A 20,661-nucleotide genomic window follows, 5' to 3' on the forward strand; every position below is an offset into this window, starting at 1 on the left:
CTTCAAAGTTCAAAGTAAATTTATTATCATAGTACACATGTCACCTAATATTACCCTGAGATTCATTTTCTTGCAGGCATTCACAGTAGAACAAAGAAATACAATAGAATCAATGAAAAACTACACGCAAAGACTAACAAGCAAGCAACGTGCAAAATAAGTCAAATCACAAATAAAACAAACAATGAACAAACAAACAAGTAAATAAATAATACTGAGAACGAGCTATACAGTCATTGAAAGTGAGTCCATAGGTTGTGATCAGTGATCAATTGGAAATTGTGGTGAGTGAAGTCATCCACACTGGCTCAGGAACTTGATGGCTGAGAGGTAATAAATGTTCCTGAACCTGGTGATGTGGGACCTGAGGCTCCTGTATATCCTTCCTGATGGCAGCAGTGAGAAGAGAGCATGGCCTGGGTGTTGGGGGTCCTTGATGATGGATACTGTTTCCTTGTGGCAGTGCTCCATGTAAATGTGCTCAATAGTGGACATTTGTTACACACTGATCATGAGTCATTTGCAAACCCCAGTAAGTGTTCCGAGTTTTACTTTAACAGGTAGTAGTTTCTCTTCTGTAATTACACATTGAACAGTGATACATCCAGCCTTGCTATTTGAAGGAAAATTAAATTGAAGTCTGTACATCAATTATTCAGACAACAGAACATGATGTCGTATTATCTCAACCGAGGCTACAGGCGAATACAATGCTGGCTTTGTTATTTGATGACACTGTTGCCTTGTCGTGTCGTTGTAATTCTCCTGCAGCCTGCGGTGAATTACAGGTGTTCACACGGACTACACCGTCACTCACTATGAGATACTGTACATGGTTTGAGCCTTGTGTTCAAAGCTTAAACACACAAAATTCTGCAGATGCTGGGAGTCCAGAGCCCCACGCAAAATGCTCAGGGAACCCAGCAGGTCAAGCAGCATCTATGAAGAGGACTAAGCAGTCATGCTTCAGGACAATCCCTTTCATCAGGACTGGGAATGAAGGGGAAGAGGAGGGAACAGGAAAGTAAGGCAGAAGAAGGACTCCATGCTGGTGGGTGACGGGTGAAGCCAGGTGAGGTGGAAGGTAGTGTTCATGAGTGGAAAAGGGTAACGATTCTTGACCATTATGCGTTTCAGTCTTCTACGAGCAATGCAAGGCCGTGGTCTCCGTCTTTTTTCTGTACAAAGATCCAGCGCCGGCTGGAGAGGTGGAGGCTCAAGTGAATCTCAGGGCAAGAGCCACCTTAATTACTTCTCGATAGAACTTCTTTCCAGGCCTGAGAGCGCGTACAATTCACCTTGTGCAGGTAGATCTATAGCACAGTCATAGGGTCAGTGCGGTGGAAGGGTTGAGGACTTTCCTTTGCTGAAGACCTCTTCCAAATCCTTGTAGACTGAAGGGATGTCTATCAGCTTGGGTGCTGCAGTTACCCTAGAATCTTCCTCGGAGGACAACTCCTCAGTTTCCTTGGTTAGCGGGGGTGATTCATCAGACCCCGGAATCTCCTCCATAGGTTCACAAGAGTCTTTAGTGAAAACAGAGGCCAAATCATAGTCTAAATCCTCATCTGTATCCTCAGACATCGACACTGAAGTGTGACAAATGGTCCTTGTGCTCCTGGGACTAGGCGGTAAGGGTTTCTGTTTTGGAGCCCTCCCTTTAAACAGGACCTGGCAATGAGAGCCCTTTGGCTTGGCTGCTGGAGTGCCAGACTGCATGGGTACCTGCTTGGATTGCTCCTGGACTAGAGATTTAGTTCCAGCGCACTCCTGACTCACATTGGTCTGTTGGCTGGAGCTGGCTTGTCTGCTCTGAAGACAGGACTGAGTTTCCTGAAGGCTCCAGGCTACCCCGAACAGAAGTCTTCCCCCTTGTCAGCCTCTGGTATCCGGAGAGTCGGAGGGTTGGGGGGGGGGGGGTGCGGTCAAAACACCAAGCCGAAAACGTACCTTCTTGGAGAGCCCGGACTATGCAATGATGCTCCTTTCCTTCCAGTTCACAGAAGGGTTACGCTGAGACAACCAAGGGTGCTCGAGGATCAGGGGTATGTGAGGAGACTCAATGGCGTAGCAACTAATATCCTCTGCATGATCCTCAATCCTCATTTGCAAGACCAATGTCTGCTGCCAGATTGGCCCAGAGCCAAGTGGACAGCCACCCAAGACAGTTGCAGGCATGGGCTGACTCAACAACTGCACCTGTATATTGAGCCGATGGGCAGTCTCCAAGTGCAAGAAATTTCCTGCTGCCCCAGAGTACAGAACAACATACACCTCTCATTGGTTCATATCCCAGGAGATCACTGCCCTCAGCGTGACATCAAAATCCGTGAGGATGTGGGTAGTGACTGCTACGGTCACAGTTCTCCCACCGGAAGGTCTTATCAGCTCTCTTGACGGATGCAGTTTTGGATAATCAGCTCACAGGTGAGCTGCTCCCCCAGAGTAATAGTAGCAACCTCAACTCCAACACCAGAACCTCTCGGCAGCAAGGATTCCCATGTGGCCAATGACCATGGGCTCAACTGCATGCTGAGCAGGAGACAGATGGTCATGGTCTGAGATTGAGGAGTGGAATTACAATGCCTTGAGTCCGGGCATGAGCTAGCCCTCATCAATCTCTTGATGTAGTCCCACTTATGTTCAGTTATCGAGATGAATGAATTGGTCAATTAGAACCTCTAAGTCCTCTGCTGGCTTAGGTGGTGGCAACCTTCAAGTCCCTCTGAGTCCGTGGCAGTATAGAGTGGCCAAGGCCTCCCCGGTCCCAGCTACTCTCTTGGGCCAAGGTCGGAAGCTCGACAGCAAAGTCGGCTGCTGACCGTCTGCCCTGTCAAATCTTCATTAGACAGTTCAAGGCTCAGCTGGTTCTAGCAGGGTGATGGAACAACTTCCTTGTGGTGGCCATGAATTCCTCTGAATCTGAGCAAACCTCTGACCTTGTGTCTTTTAAAGGATCAGCAGTATCTCCTTGCTTTTATATTCTATTCTCCTTGAAGTAAATATCAACATTGCATTTGCCTTCTTTAATGGTGATGGAATGGTAAAGCAGAATTGTTGGGCTGAATGGTCTAATTTTGCTCAACATTATGTGTATTGGTCTTATTGTTTTACGACCTTGTGGCTCTCAACAGTTCATAATCGAAAAGCTCATTTTCACTTCTTTCCAACACTTTATTTTTCCAACATGTGTTCTGTTGACCTAATTCTTGGAACATCCCCCTTCCTCTTGTCAGCTTGAATAGAGCTAAGCTTGAAAACTCACCTGTGGTTTTACTATTCTTTATGATCTTTCAGCCTTGGTGGTCAAATGATTAGGAAAGACAGGGCATAGGTTATACACCCGTCGAGCCTGTTCCACCCTGCAATATCAGGGATGACCATATGCCCCAACACTTTTCCTACCTGATCTTCAGATACTAATTCTTTTCGTGAATAAATAGCTACTGATCTCAGTCTAGAATATTCTCATGGTCTGAATTGGCTATCCATAGACCTCCAGAGTGGAAAATTCCAAACTAAAAAATCGTTTACAGTTAGAAATTTATCTCACCTCAAGTCCAAATGACCAACTCCTTTTGATTCTCTTTAGTATCAGACACTCAGATAGAAGATTCTAACCTGTCAATGCACTCTTCACCTAAACGCTAAAAAGACAGAGTACATGGCGTTTAACTGCGACAAAGGTACTCTCAAGACCATAAAGAATGATACCATTAAGAAAGTCTTTGACTACAAGTACCTCGGGTCAAGAATGATGAATTTGAAGAAGGACATAAAGATACAGAAGGCGCTGGCGTGGAGGGCTATGAACGACATGAAGGAAATCTGGAAGTCGAACCTGACGAGAGGGCTTAAAAAGAGGATTTTCATAGCAGTCATAGAGTCCATTCTCACGTACGGATGCAAGATGTGGACACTTACCAAGACGATGCAAAGGTCTCTAGATGATTGCTATACACAAGTGCTCTGGATGGCTCTTGACGTGAGTTGGCAACAGCACATGATGAATGTTGAGCTCTATAACGACCTACTGATGCTCACCACTAAAATCGAGGTGAAAAGACTGCAACTAGGGGGGCACTGTCTACGCCACCCGAGCTACCTGCCAGCCTAGTCATCATATGGGAGCCCAAGCACGGGAGGATGAACCCTGGACGCCCTCCCAAGACTATGGTCAACACGCTCCTAGAAGACAGCGGCATGGCTAATGTAGATGAACTGAACACACTGATGAGGGAGAGGGAGAAGTGGAGAGTCCATCTTTGTGCCCGACGCCAGCCCCCTAGGCCTGAGCCAACGTAGTAATGCACTCTATCGACCTCCCTCAGAATTTTGACACCTTGAGGAGATGAGGAGGATAATTTCTCCTCATGAATTACTCCTATCTAGAAATTAATGCAATGAATCTACATTGTACAGTCTTGAGGGCAAGTGTAACCTTACATAGGGATAGAGACCAAAAGCATACACACTAATTCCAGGAAGTTCTCATTAAAGCCCTATCAATTGCAGCAAGAATTAGTCAAAGAGCACAGAAACATGCCCTCCAACCCAACTGGTCCATGTGACCAAAATGCCCCATGTAAGCTAAACCCATTTGCTAGTATTACCCCAGAACCTTCTAAACTTTTTCAATTCATCTTCCTGTTCAATTATCTTTTAAAAATGGTTATTGCACCAGTCTCAACTACTTCTGGCAGCTCATTGCACACACCAAATTCAACACTTCCCACCTACCTGTATTAAACTCCAGTTGCCATGCCCTAGCCCACTGAGCTGATTAAGATCCCACGGTAATATTTAATAATCCAGATATGTTTTTGGATAGAAATGGACTGACTAAGGATGTCAGCATGACTTCATGCATGGTAGGTCATGTCTAACCAGTCTTATAGAGTGTCTTGAGGAAGTTATCAGGAAAGTTGATGAAGGCAGGGCAGTGGATCTTATCTACATGGACCTTAGTAAGGCATTTGATAAGGTTGTGCATGGGAGGTTGGTCAAGTAGTTTCAGTCGTCGGCATTCAAGATGAGGTAGAAAATTGGATTAGACATTGGCTTAGTGGGAGAAGCCAGAGAGTGGTTGTAGATGGTTGCCTCTCTTAATGGAGGCCTGTGGCTAGTGGAGTGCCACAGGGAACGTTGCTGAGTCTAGTGTTGTCTTTCATCTGTATCAATGATCTGGATGATAATGTGGTTAATTGGATCAGCAAATTTGAAGGTGGCACCAATATTGGGGTGTGGTGGGACAGCGCGGAAGACTATCAGAGCTTGCAGCAGGATCTAAACTAGATGGAAAAATGGGCTGAGAAATGGAGGATGGATTTTAATGCAACTATGTGTGAAGTGTTGCACATCAGTAGGACTAACCAGGGTAGGTCTTACAGAGTGAACAGTAGAGCACTGAGGAGTGCGATAGGTAGGGTCCTAGAGAAAGCACATTGGCCTTCATAAATCAAAGTATTGAGTACAGAAGATGGGATGTTATGTTGAGGGCTAATTTGGAGATTTAGTCACCTACCTGCATGAAAAATGTACATAACAATGAAGGAGTACAAAGAAAATTTGCAAGGATGTTGCTGGGAATGGAGGACCTGAGATGTAAGGAAAGATTGAATAGGTTAGGACTTTATCCTAAAGGTTAGAAGATTGAAGGGAGATTTGATAGAGGTGTACAAAATTATGAGGAGTATAGATAGGATAATGCAAGCAAGTTTTTTTCCTCTGAGATTGGGTGGGTCTATAACCAGAGGTCATGTTTTAAGAGTGAAAGGTGAAAAGTTTAAGGGGAATATGAGGGGAAACTTCTTCTCGTAGAGGGTCATGAACATGTGGAATGTGCTGCCAGCACAAGTGTTGCATGCAAGCTCGATTTCAATGTTTGGATAAGTACACGGATGGTAGGGGTATGGAGGGCTATGGTCCCGGTGCAGGTCAATGGGAGTAGGCAGTTTAAATGGTTTGGCACAAACTAGATTAGATTAGATTAGATTATGAGGACACGCAGTCCTCTTTTATTGTCATTAAGTAATGCATGCATTAAGAAATGATACAATTTGTTCCTCCAGAATGATATCACAGAAACACAAGACAAACCAAGACTAAAAAAAAACTGACAAAACCCACATAATTATAACATATAGTTACAACAGTGCAAAGCAATACCGTAATTTGATGAAGAACAGACCATGGGCATGGTAAAAAAAAGTCTCAAAGTCTCTCGAAACTCCCATCATCTCACGCAGACGTTGAAGGGAGAAACTCTCCCTGCCATAAGCTTCCAGTGCTGCAAACTTGCCGATGCAGCATCCTGGAAGCACCTGCCCACAGTCCAACTCTGAGTCCGTCCAAAAACTTTGAGCCTCCGACCAGCCCTCCGACACTGAGCACCGAGCACCATCTCTGCCGAGCGTTTTGACCTCGACCCCAGCAACAGGCAATAGGCAAAGCTGAGGATTTGGGGCCTTCCCCTCCGGAGATTCTCGATCATACAGTAGCAGCGGCAGTGAAGCAGGCATTTCAGAAGTTTCTCCAGATGTTCCTCCATGCTTCTCATGTCCGTCTCCATCAAATCAGGATTGTGCATGGCCCCTATTTAACAAATACGATATCAATTCGGAGCGGCCGCGCGCACTGCATCGCGCCGCCATCTTCTCCTCCCCTCCCTATGGGCCAAGAGGCCTGTTTCTGTGCTGTACCTAATATAATTAGAATTGAATTTGCAGATTATAATGCCTCTTTTGGGACATTTATTGACTCCCTTCATCTTACAACAGCTTTTTCTTCCTGCTTGGGTTTATTCTGTCATGTCGATATCTCTGATCTTTTACGTGTTCACTATACCACCTATTTTATGTGGCATCTTCACACTTGCTAGCCATGCCCTGTATATTCCCAACCGAACTGCTGATACAGATGATGAACAACACTGAGCCCAGCATGACCTCCTTGCTTTGGTACTCCAGCTAAAACACTAATTCTGTCTCTCTGACCACAGACACTGCCTGACCTGACAGATGTGTCTCATGTTTTCTGTTTCATCCCAGAATTTCCAATTTGTTTTCATCTTTTCATTTGTAGGTCCCTCACCATTTAAGGAAAGAAAATATTTCCTACTCTCCCTACCAAGATGATTAACTTCATTCTTCCCCACTTGACCCTCCACTTTCCACCTTATTTCTGCACACTGAACCCACATATGTCCCTTTGCATTTTTATCAAATCTCACGCTTTTCTTTAGACAATTAAATTTGCATATGCAATGCACAGTCTGTTTATTTAAGACCATAAGACCATAAGACAAAGGAGCAGAAGTAGGCCATTCGGCCCATCGAGTCTGCGCCATTTTATCATAAGCTGATCCATTTTCTCCTATTTCGTCCCACTCCCCTGCCTTCTCACCATAACCTTTGATGCCCTGGCTACTCAGATACCTATCAATCTCTGCCTTAAATACACCCAATGACTTGGCCTCCACTGCTGCCCGTGGCAACAAATTCCATAGATTCACCACCCTCTGACTAAAAAAATTTCTTCTCATTTCTGTTCTGAATGGGCGCCCTTCAATCCTTAAGTCACACCCTCTCGTACTAGACTCCCCCATCATGGGAAACAACTTTGCCACGTCCACTCTGTCCATGCCTTTTAACATTCGAAATGTTTCTATGAAGTCTCCCCTCATTCTTCTAAACTCCAAGGAATACAGTCCAAGAGCGGACAAATGTTCCTCATATGTTAACTCTCTCATTCCCGGAATCATTCTAGTGAATCTTCTCTGTACGCTCTCCAACGTCAGCACATCCTTTCTTAAATAAGGAGACCAAAACTGACCACAGTACTCCAAGTGAGGTCTCACCAGCACCTTATAGAGCCTCAACATCACATCCCTGCTCCTATACTCTATTCCTCTAGAAATGAATTTTTTCTGCCAAAGTGCATAACCATACACTTTCCAACATTGTACTTCATTTGTCACTTCTCTGCCCATTCTTCCAATCTATCCAAGTCTCTCTGCAGACTCTCCGTTTCCTCAGCACTACCGGTCCCTCCACCTATCTTTGTATCGTCAGCAAACTTAGCCACAAAGCCATCTATTCCATAATCCAAATCGTTTTACGTACAATGGAAAAAGAAGCGGCCCCAACACTGATCCCTGTGGAACACCACTGGTAACCGGCAGCCAACCAGAATAGGATCCCTTTATTCCCACTCTCTGTTTCCTGCCAATCAGCCAACGCTCTATCCACGTATGTAACTTTCCCGTAATTCCATGGGCTCTTGTTAAGTAGCCTCATGTGTGGCACCTTGTCAAGGGCCTTCTGAAAATCCAAATATACAACATCCACTGCATCTCCCTTGTCTAGCCTACTGGTACTTTCCTCAAAATCCTTAATGTAATTTGTAAGTCACTGAGGGCCCAGGAATAATCCCGGTGGAACCTCATAACTGACAGTTTGCCAGTCATAATTAAAACCCATTCATTGCTATTCCTGTTATGTTTTGTAACTCTGAAAGATAAAACTAATTGAAAGAGAAACACAGGAGCCGGGGATAACTCATGTAAGTATAGTTTAGTTTAGTGAGGTGTGCCAATATGACATGGTGGCATAATGACGTACGCCATTCATGTACTTTTACATATAACCTGTAATGACTTATGTAAACATCAAAGAATGCTTAATCAAGCAATGTATTTACAATTTTCCTCAAATATTACTGAAATATTAAATATACTACATCTTGCTTAGCTATACACTCCAATTTAACATAGAATGTTTCTCAAATTATCGATATATATGTGTAACTCTCTACCATTGGCTCGTAATGACTTAGCTGTTACTGTGAATACAAACAAACAGCAACATAACTCTACAATGCCTGGGGATAACAATGGAAGGGCTGTTACCAGTAAACATATAGGTCTAGGATAGATATGATTCTGGTAAATACAAAACATGAAAGTTTGAATGTTACTTCTAAGGGAAAATAAAACAAAAATAAACTCTTCTCGGACTTCCAGACGGGTACAGGTATTGATTTTAACTGACAGTTTGTTGACTAGCGCTGCCATCTTTGTCAAGGATGATGCCTGGGCATGTTTAATCTGGAGGTATCTATACCCCCATTGTCCATCCCTCCTAACTGGTTAGTCCTCATCCAATCTGGTTTTGGCAGTCCCACCTTGTTTACAATCAAATTCCAATTCTTACTCAGAGTGAGACCTTTGATAAAATTCTTTTTCTCTAGTTTTATTTCGATGGCTTCCTTCACCAGGTGGTCCCAAAAGCCATTGGTGCGGCACAGTAGTTTTATGCTGTCAAAGTCAATCCAAAGGCCTTTGCGAATGCATTGTTCTGTAACCGCCAATTTCTCTAGGTGCCCCAAATGGATACACCTCCTGTGCTTCTTAATGCGGGCTTCCACTGTGAGACCTGTCTGGCTGATATAACTCCGCATTCACAGGGAATCCTGTAAACGCCAGCTGTCCTGAGTCCCAGGTCATCTTTGTCCTGCATAAGCTGTGGTTTGAGTTTCCTTACTGATTTATGAATGGTATTAATCCAGTACTCCTTCAGGATGCTGACAGTCCTTCCATATACCATGGAAATGTCCGGAAAACAGGCAGTAGCGATGAGTTCCTCCTCATTGTTAGGTTTCCTAGTTTTTCTGTCGGCCCTTTAAAGGGCCCATTTGATTTCCTTCACCTCGTAGCCACTCGGTAGGAATATCATTCATCATCGTCTTATTTCCTTGTGGAGGCTCTCTGGGTGCAAAATAGTTTTTACACAGTTAATCAAAGTAGAAAGAACTACTCTACGTTGAGAAGTGTGATGGTGGCTGTTATTGTTGAGGTATAAGTCTGTGTGAGTGGGTTTCCATTAGACGCCATGTCCAAGGCTACCATCCGGATTTCATCGTATTAGAATGTCCAGGAATGGAGGGCAACCATTCTTCTCCATCTCCATCTTAAATCAGATGTTTGGATGTATGCTGTTCAGATGGTCGTGGAACTGGTGGTGTTCCTGGAGTTCATGAGGCCATACTGTGAAGGTGTCATCAATGTATCTGGAGAAACATTTGGGGCATAAGGGGAATGAACTCAAAGTCCCCTATTTATAAATGAGCAATCCCATGGCCACTCTGTCCATTTGTTTATACTAGTTCCCCTCACAGAGAAAGTATGTTGATGTAAGGGTGTGTTCAAAAAGGCCAATGGTACCCTTCTCAAACCTTGACCGCAGGATGACCCAGCTGTCCTTAATGAAAACTTCTGTGAACACGGACACCATGTTGAAACTGAACAGTATGTCCTCCGGGTTCAGCTGAATGTCGGTTATTGTTTTTGCGAAGTCGATCAAATTCGTGATGTGATGCTCACAGCCCCCAACAAGGGGAGATAGCATGGTTGTTAAATGCTCAGTAGGGTAGTAAGTCAGAGAATATATCCCACTGTGTATCTTGGGGAACCCATATGGTCTTGGTGGTACCGGTGCTTGAGGCAGAAGTGTGTTGCAGTCCGGATTTCTAATATATAGTGGAGGTCATCTTCACAATTGAGCCCGTGGGATCCCACTGTAAACTCTGTAAGCAGGATCATCCAAACTCTGTTGGACTTCCCTGTGATATTCCTCTACAGACATCAGGACCATCATATGTCCTTTGTCTGCTGGTAAAATCATGATGGCTGGGTTTCTTAGTAGTGCTTAGACGGCTGGCATTTACAAGATTCCCAGTGAATGTGGAGCAGTGTACATCAACCAGAAATCCCCATCAAGCAGCACAGGAGGACCATTTGGGTTATCTGGAGAAATCAGCTGCAGCAGAACATTGTATTCACAATACAATGGATTGTCTTTGACAGCACAAAGTTAATGTGCTGAGCCAATGGCTTTTGGAACTCCCTGGTGAAGGAAGCCATTGAAATAAAATGAGAGGGTAAGAATTTCAACAAGTATAAAGGTCTCACTCTAAGTAAGAACTGCAATTCAATTCCATTCAAGGTGGGAGAGTGGAAACCTGATTGGATGAGGACTACCCAATCAGAAGGGATGGGCGATGGGGGTATGAAGTACCACCGGACTAGATATGTTTAAGCATCATCCCTGATGAAGAGGGCAGAGTTTGTCATCGAAACATCCTTTAAAATCGATACTTATACCCGGTCGGAAGCCCAAGAGGAGTTCATTCGTCATATACGCAGGGAAAATACTAGATCTAAAAATAAAACAATTACTTGTATGAATACTAACTGACACCCATGCAAATTTAATGTTTGCCAGAATGCAATAATTTAGCTCACACCAGTATAAAATTAAATTGAAATTGTATTGACAAAATATTGTAAACTATAACACACAAAATAAAGAAAAAAAGTTCATCATATATTTATGATACCATGAAAAGCATATGGACAATTACGCTATCCATAGTGTCACATGAGTCGATGGTGACTCCATGGCACTCAACAACAACAACAACAACAACATTTATTTATTTATTTATCTATCTATCTATCTATCAGTCTGTAGCGTGCACACAATTGTTGGATCTCACTGCCACATAACAAATCCAGTTTGTGTCACTTCATTTACTCACGGTACTGAAACGGTTCTGCACTGAAGAACCAGACCAAGCTATTAAAAAATATCCATGCAACATCCAAGGAACAAGGCATTGAACTTTCTCCAATGGTGTGTGTTAGCTGGATAACTGAAAGTAATCTGCACATTCTCTGTGAAACCATAGTCTGCATGAGGATTTTCAGATGTCTGTATCTGTCCATCCAAATTTAGTTCTGTGAGCACTTCACCATGTTCTTCTGCTCTATTTGTTGTCCATTTCTTTCCTTCGTCTTTCTCCCACACTGTTTCTAGAAAATGGCTAGAAAATACCTTCTTTTCCCAGGCATCCCTTTGGCCAAAATGTTAACAGGATGAATCCTATTGGCTAATTCAACAAACCAAACTTATTAATCAACTGAAATTTTATTTTAACCAGCAAAAATGAAATACTCAGTTGTATAATGTAATTGAAGTAACACATTGTATTTTGAGAAAATCTGCACATATCTTACTCCATTCATTTTCAGGAAACTTCTGCAACAACTGTCATTGACTAAGCGTTCCGGAACACCAATACTTGAGACGAGGCTTCTTAACACATCAGCAGTGTGTGGGGCTGCAGTGGAGGCTGTTGGGAACACTTCTGACCACTTTGTAGCTACATCACTACTACCAAGAAATTTATGCCCATTAATGCACGGGAAAATCCACATGAATGCTCTGCCAGGGCAACGCAGACCATTCACAGGGATGTAGAGTGCTGCTCTTGGCATCTTCTAGATGTGTTGCTTTCTTGAAATGTGCATGGCAAGTTGCTCAATCTGCTGATCCTGGCCACCAGACAAAGCTTTGAGGCAATGCCTTGATTTTGACCACACCAGCATGTTTTAGCTCTCAGCTTGGAAGGTACAAAAATTCTCAATCTCCACATACAACAAAACCCATCAAGGTTTAGTTTATCCCAGCACTGGTAAAAATGGAGCAACTGGAATTTCTGCTGCACATTCCAGCTACTTAGGGTTGCCGTGTAGACCTGAGAGAGTGAGGGGTCTTTTCCAGTTTCCCTTTGGATCATTTCTGCCACAATAGGGAGACTTGCGATTTGCTTTAGGGAGAATACATGGAGAAGAGTCCTATTTTGTCATTTTTTAAGATATTTCCTTTTCCGAGGGTAAATGGGAGAATCCATTGGCATTCCCATCATTAGTTGTCCTATTGAGTTTGATTTTGTAATTGTGTCCTCCAAGAAATAAAGCCCATCTCTCCATTCGTGCTGCTGCTGTTGCTGGAACAACCTTCTGTGGTTGATGATTAGTAATGAAGGTAAACTCCCTCCCACAGAAGTACTGGTTGAAACGCTCTACACTCCAAACCGGACTCAAGTCCTCTCTGCCAATCTGTGTGTAATTTTTCTCAGTAGCTGTAATTGACAGTGATACAAGGATTATGGGGCATTCATCACTTGTGACATGTGACATGATTGCACCTATATCATAAGGCGAGGTGCCACAGGCAGGCTTCACTGAATCATATTGATCATAGTGTCCGATATCACCATTTCCTTTACCTTTTTGAAAGCCACCTCACACTGCTTTCTCCATTGCCATTTCTTCCTGATCTGTAGTAATGAGTTCAAGGAGTGGAGCACAGTAGCCAGGTTTGGCAGGAACCTGTTGTAGTAATGGACAAATCCTGAAACAGACTGCAGCTGTGATACGTCCTTTGGCCTTGGGGCATTCAGCACTTATTGAATTTTCTCAGCACACTTGTGTAATTCTTGTGCGTCAATAGTGTGACCGCAGTAAGTGATGCTTTGTTTAAAGAATTCACACATGCTATGTCGTGCTCTGAGCCCATAATCTTCTAATCTTTTTAACAGTGTCTTGAGCTTTTGGAGATGTTCCTTGTCATCCTCTCCAGTAACAATTATGTCATCCAGGTAAGATTGAATGCAGTACCTGGTCCATTGCTTTCTGCCAGAGTGTAGATGTTACTCCAAAAAAAGCCTATTATAGGGATAAAGCCCTTTCTGGGTGTTTATGGTGAGAAACACTTTGCACTCTCCTTCCATCTCCATCTGTAGGTAGGATTCAGCTAGGTCAAGAGTGAAAGATAAAATGTTTAAGGGGAATACGAGTGGAAACTTCTTCACTCAGAGGATCAAGAGGGTGCAGAATAAACTGCCAGCACAAGTAGAGCTTGCGACCTCGATTGCAATGTTTCAGAGAAGTTTGGATAGGTACATGAAAAGTAGGGGTCTGGAGACCTATAGTCCCAGTGCAAGTCGATGGGAGTAGGCAGTTTAAATGGTTTCGGCATGGTCTAGATGTGCCTAAGGCCTGTTTCTGTGCTGTACTTTTCTATGACTCAATGGCTCTACCATTTAACCTGCCAAAAGTTGGTTCAGTTTTGTCTTCACTGGGCTGAATATGGCAATGCAAATCAATGATCTAAGTGTCACATTGTTCATGGACAAACCCTGAAAAGAACTGCAACTGTGATAGGTCCTTTGGCCTTGGGGCATTCAGCACTTCTTGAATTTTCTCAGCACACTTGTAAAACAAATGCCTCAGCCCTATAGATGTAACTTTATTATTGATCTCAACCACTTCCCTACATGTTTCTGATTTCTGAATTCCTTTGGCATACAGAAATCAATTAACCTTTGCCTTGAACATGTGTAATGACTGAGCATCTGCAGCTCTCCAGAGTGAGAAATTCCAAAGATCTGCAAGGCCCTGCTTAAAGGAAATTTTCCCTAATTTTGTCCCAGCTGGCTGGCTCCTTATTCTAGGAACCTTCTGCCGTAGTTCTGACTTTCCAGCTAGTGGAATCTATCTTGCCTGCCCAGGAAATAATTTCTCAACCTTCTAGACGTATGAAAAGAAAAATTGTACTTATCCACTCCCTGGGGGCTATCCAGAAATCAGAATAAAGAATCTACAGGACAAAGATTGAGGGAAGTATATCTTTTAGAGAGCAAAATTGCACATGTTGCTTCAAGTGTTACCACTTTTCCGTTCTTGACACTACATTAGAGGGTATAAGAGGCTGGAATTGCATTTGGTTTATTATTGTACATGTACCGAGATAAAGTGAAATTTTTTTCTTGCCACCTGTTCATATAGTTGAGGTCATTACACAGTGAATTGTGGTAGAACAAGGTAAAACAATAAGAGTGTGCTGAAAAGATGGTGAGAGGGCTAATGATTAAAGGAAATGTGTTGGGCAAGTTTTTTTAACACAGTGTTGTAGGTGCCTGGAATGAACTGCCAGGGGTAGTGGTGGAGGCAAATACAGAAGAGGCATTCAGGTAGATACATGAGTATGCAAGGAATGGAGGGATATGGACCATGTATAGGCAGAAGATAGTTTAATTTGGCATCAAGTTCAGCGCAGAACTTCATGGTTGAAGGATCTGTGTTGTACTTCTCAGTGTTCCATGTTTGACCGACCAATGCTGAACTTGAATGCTGTGCATTGTGACTAAAATAAGATGTTGATTTTAGTATTCATTGTATCAGTCTGATCAGGTAAACATAGTGCAGTTTGTTCCAGTGAGGCAGTATTGTTTCTAGGTACTGATCACCTGTTTTCATTGCACACTGCAATTTAATCTCTGCCAGCCAGGAAGAGCTTTGCTTGTGCATGTTTATACATGTGTGCAGGGCTATGCTTCAGACTGCGAAGAATGCCAATGAGTAAATTTACATGCTGCATGCAGCTTAAGATGCTATCAGTCAACTTAAATATGCAAGTGATCTTGCTGCTCTTTTCTAACATCAGACACCATGGTATTACATGGAAAAGGACTGTTCAGGCATTTAGACTGAGCCAGCTCTTCCAGAGAGCTTCAGTCTGCTTAATATTTCCTCACTTGATTGTATATGGTTCTCTCTCAAAGATTTATCCAATACTGGCGCAAATATAACCATCACCATGTCAATAGTGCATTAAGATTCTGAATGACACAGAATTTATTCGCCATGTGTTTAGACAACCAAATTGCAATAATCCCATCGAGAGTCAAATCAGCACCAGCTCCTTTGTTGCAAATCAGTATCTGGTGTACTGTGTTACTTGTCTGTTGCTTCCACCGTGAGTCTGTGTGGGAGGAGTTTTATAGAGAAAAAACTGTTGCACCGTGGCAGTTCCACTCTCTGGGCCGCAAAAATCTTGGTCCAATGGTACGAAAGATCGTCATGACTGGAGACTTCCTCATCTGCGGTGGAGAGCATTGACACCTTCTGTGCCTTGCCATACCCTTCGCTCTCCACGAAGCATTGCAGCACCACCTTCTTAGCCACTGGATCTCGTAGTTGATCTCATCCGCTCAGTCCACCGGAACTGGCTTCGCATGCTGGGTTAGGCACATCCCTATCTCACCAAGGTCGGAGGTACCCGGCTACCCTCACCTGCTTTAGCCCACCTGTTGAAGAGCCCGGGTTGTGGCCAATGTCATATGCAAACAGTTATTTGGAGCCACAGATGAGAGCTGGCTGGCAGGTGGGGACCAAAGGTAGACGAGCTGCCCCTGGCAAGTCCACCACCAGAGGTGGACACCCCCTGCACTCCAGGTGTCTTATATGATGTAACATTTGTTGTGGTGCAGTATAATACTATAAATTATAAAGTAAATGAATAGTGCAAAGACAGGGAATGATGAGGCCGTGTTCATGGATTCATTGACTGCTCCACAGTACCAGTGCATTGGGACATCAGAGGTCTGTGAATACCGTGGGTTCCAGATGCCAGGAACATCTAGTGTTCATTACTGACATTCTTTCAGGGCAATGTTTCCTGTGTGAGATAAGTGTGCTGTCAGCATCGCCTACGAATGAGAAGGCAACGATGAATGAAACCTCACTGGAGGCCACCAATGGTAGCAAGATCCGGACTTACGGGGCGTGACAGGCAACGCTCTGCTTCAGTGGCTGATGATGCACATGGGACCTCATCCTAGCTAAACTGGCTCAGTGCAGATTTTGTGTGTGCCCAAGGATTATTAGTCAATCTTAAAAATTGCCAGCTTGTGGATGTCAAGGAGTTTGGGTTGTTACCCTGCTCCCCCAGTAAGTTCCCCACAACGACTGTCAAACACATGCACCACTATACATGAGTTTTCTCGATTGCTGGGTGAACTCCCAAACCTCAGCAAGCCCACATTCTACCCTACAGTCATGAACAATGGGGTTGAGAACTACATTTCCTCAACTGGCTCGGCAGTCCGTACCCGCACGTGTAGTCTGGACTCAGAAAAGCTGGCAACCGTGAAGGCTGAGTTTGCCAACATGGAAAGACTTGGCATTGTACACCGGTTGTATAGCCCCTGGGCTTCATCCATCCATATTGTTCTTAAGTCCAATAGTGGCTGCCACCCAAGTGATTACCAATGTCTTAACAAGGCCACCGCCCCCAATCATTACCACCCATGCTAGACTTTCTGACATGTTTAGATGGAAAGTTAATTTTTTCCAAAGTCAATTAAGTTAGGAGTTACCATCAGGTGCCTGTGTGCTCAGAGGACATTCCCAAAACAGCTGTGATAACCCCATTTGGCCTTTTTGAGTTTCTGCAAGTGCTATTTGGGCTGAATAATGCAGCATAGACTTTCCAATGGTTGATGGATTCTATATTAAAGACTTAGATTTTCTAATTTGTTTACCTGGATGACTCGTCATCAGTGCATCCAAATCCAAAGACGTATCCCATCTTTGCACACTTCTCGAGTGCTTAAACCTGTACAGGTTGATTCTTAACCCTGCTAAATGCCTCTTCAACTTTCTTGGCCATTACATCTCCACAGAAGGTATGAAACTCTTCCCATCGAGGGTAGCCACTATTATGGATTTCCCACCACCCCACACTACTGGAAAAACTACAGGAGTTTTTAGGAATGGTGAATTTCTATCACCATTTCAATCTGCGATCTACTGAACTTAAGCTCCCCCTGCTTAAGTTCATAAAGGCAAAACCCCTAATGTGCATAAAGGCAATACCCCTAATCATGTGCTTGACTGGTCAGTGGACATGACCAGGACATTTGCTTACCTGGATGACTTGTAACCAGTGCTCTTTCCAGTGTGACCCTACTGACGCACCTGCACACTAACCATTACTACTGATGCTTCAGACTATGCTGTGGATGCAGCATGCAAACAGTTGGTCGGGGGTGTGTGACAGATGCTCACCTTCTTCAGCCACCAGCTACTGTTACGGAATTCTCTGCCACAGGAAACAGTTGAGGCCAGTTCATTGGCTATATTTAAGAGGGAGTTAGATATGGCCCTTGTGGCTAAAGGGATCAGGGGGTGTGGAGGTAAGGCTGGTGCAGGGTTCTGAGTTGGATGATCAGCCATGATCATACTGAATGGCGGTGCAGGCTCGAAGGGCTGAATGGCTTACTCCTGCACCTATTTTCTATGTTTCTATGTTTCTATGTACCCTGTAACTGGGTTGCCAAACCAACAGAAATGGACCGCGTGTTGGAGTCTGGTTTAACAGAAACTAATAAAGTTTTATTAAAGGAATAAGTAACACAGTACTCTAATCATAAGGATATAAATGCAACAGGTTAGCGATGATAAAACACATGTACACAGAACTAGGGTAATAGGAATCAACTAAGCTCTATTGCAGTCTAGGGGTAAAATGATCAGTCTCAAGTGGCGCAGAGTTCAGTTCAGCTTAGTACAGTCGCAGTAATTGCTGTTGTGCTGTTGGAGAGAGAGAGAGAGAGATATGCAAATCTGATTCAGTAGACCTTTGATGTTCTTCGCAGTTGGCTTTCGGGTGGACCCTTTTTATGTCTTGTGTGGTCACTGACTGTGACCCCCTCCGTTCTGGATACGACCGTTCTTCCATGGTGAACCCAGCATCCAGGCAAGGGCGGACACACACACCAGGTTCCCACCGATCGTACCCTTTTCACCCTGTGCGTCTGTGGTCGGTTCCCGCGATCAGACCTCCAAACTTCCACCAACTTGTGGGGGCACACTGCTCTTCCAGGGTCTCGTTATCTCGTGATCTCGTGTTGTGTTTGCCTTAGTGAACCTGTTCTTTTTATCCCTCTGCTGGGGTATCGCCTGTCCATCAAACTTCAAACAGTTCAGGTTCAAAGCAATCGGTCTGTCAATATCTGAAATGTGTTTCTTTCTTGTTAATCTCTCTCTTCTCTCTTATTAGCATTTTGAATGTTCCTCCATTGTCTCCCTTATCTCTCTCTCATTAGCATCAATCTTCTGATAACTTGGTTTGTCGTCACACTACGTCCCCCCGAAAGGAAGTACACCATAAGCTTCTCAGTCTCTAGCTGGCTGTCCGCTATTTTCATTTTCTTCTAGAGGGTCACCATTTCACAGCTATCATTGACCACAAACCCCTCGTGTACACAATAGCTAAAGTATCAGACCCTTGGTCTGCATGGCAGCGATGGTTGCTGGCCTACATATCAGAGTTCACAACTGATATCCAGTATACTGAGGGGAAAAATCATGCTGTGGCTGATTGCCTCTCCTGGCCTGCCATTGAGGGTGTACACATAAAGGTTGACTATGCCGGCATGCCAGCTGTCCCAGCTACTGAGCCAGAGGTCCAGGTTTACCGAACAGCAGTCACAGGCTGTGGTTTGCTGACATTAAGTTCAGGGAAGCTGGGGTTTCTCTCCTGTGCGATTTCTCAACCATTCAACCAGACACCCTCGCTGCACAGTACACTGAAAGTGGACTGTTTTTAACTACATACATGGCCTCTTACATCAAGAAATTAATTGCACTAAAATTCATGGGGCATAGCCTTAGGAAGGATGTGCATAATTGGACTGCAGCCTGTGTGGAGAGCCAGTAGACAAATATTAACCATCATATCCAGGTGCCATTGGCACCTTTTAAGATCCCTAAGCAATGGATTGACCATGTCAATGTGGATCTTCTTGGTTCTCTTCCTCCCCCACCCTGCAGTTTCATGCATCTTTGTACCTCATGGTCAAAGGTCGTCCCTTTAGCATCGCCAATGGCCGCAGACATAGCTTCAGCATTCATCAGCTCCTGGATCGCTGTGTTTGGCATTCATCTGATATTTCCCCTACCGCAGTTCCCAATTCATTTCAGACTTCTGTGGCATGATAACCCAGAACCTCAGCGTTAGGCTACATCACACCATGGCGTATCACCCACAGTCCAATGGCCTCTGCAAACAGTTTCACAGCTCCTTAAAGGCTGCTCTGATGGTTTCCCTGACAGATGCATGTTGGCATGATCATCTCCCATGGGTCCTGCTGGAGCTCAGGCCAGCTCCAAAACAGGACCAGCAGTCGTCTGTGACTGAGTTGGTATATGGGTAGCCATTATGAGTGCAGGTGATTTCACTCCTGAACGCCTTGTCAGCCTCTCAACAGTGCACCACCCTCCTTAGTAAATTCAATTCCTTTTCACATATTCCTACCTCCCATCATGGCATCTTGTGTTCCTGTTGACCTACATTCCCTCATTTCATCCGCCATGATGCACGCCAACATCCCTTTAACCATATATAACCATATAACAATTACAGCATGGAAACAGGCCATCTCAGCCCTTCTAGTCCGTTGCGAACACTTACTCTCACCTAGTCCCACCGACCTGCACTCAGCCCATAACCCTCCATTCCTTTCCTGTCTATCCAATTTAACTTTAAGTAACAACATCAAACCTGCCTCTACCACTTCTGCTGGAAGTTCGTTCCACATAGCTACCACTCTCTGAGTAAAGAAGTTCTCCCTCATGTTACTACTAAACTTTTGCCCTTTAACTCTCAACTCATGTCGTCTTGTTTGAATCTCCCCCACTCTCAATGGAAAAAGCCTAGCCACATCAACTCTATCTATCCCCCTCATAATTTTAAACACCTCTATCAAGACCGCCTCAACCTTCAACACTCCAAAGAATAGAGACCTAACTTGTTCAACCTTTCTCTGTAACTTAGGAGATGAAACCCAGGCAACATTTTAGTAAATCTCCTCTGTACTCTCTACATTTTATTGACATCTTTTCTATAATTTAGTGACCAGAACTGTACACAATGGCCACCTTATGGTGGTCTATTCTGCATTTTGAAATCG

The sequence above is a fragment of the Mobula birostris genome, chromosome 2 (assembly GCF_030028105.1).
Source record: "Mobula birostris isolate sMobBir1 chromosome 2, sMobBir1.hap1, whole genome shotgun sequence".
In the NCBI taxonomy this organism is placed as follows: domain Eukaryota; kingdom Metazoa; phylum Chordata; class Chondrichthyes; order Myliobatiformes; family Myliobatidae; genus Mobula; species Mobula birostris.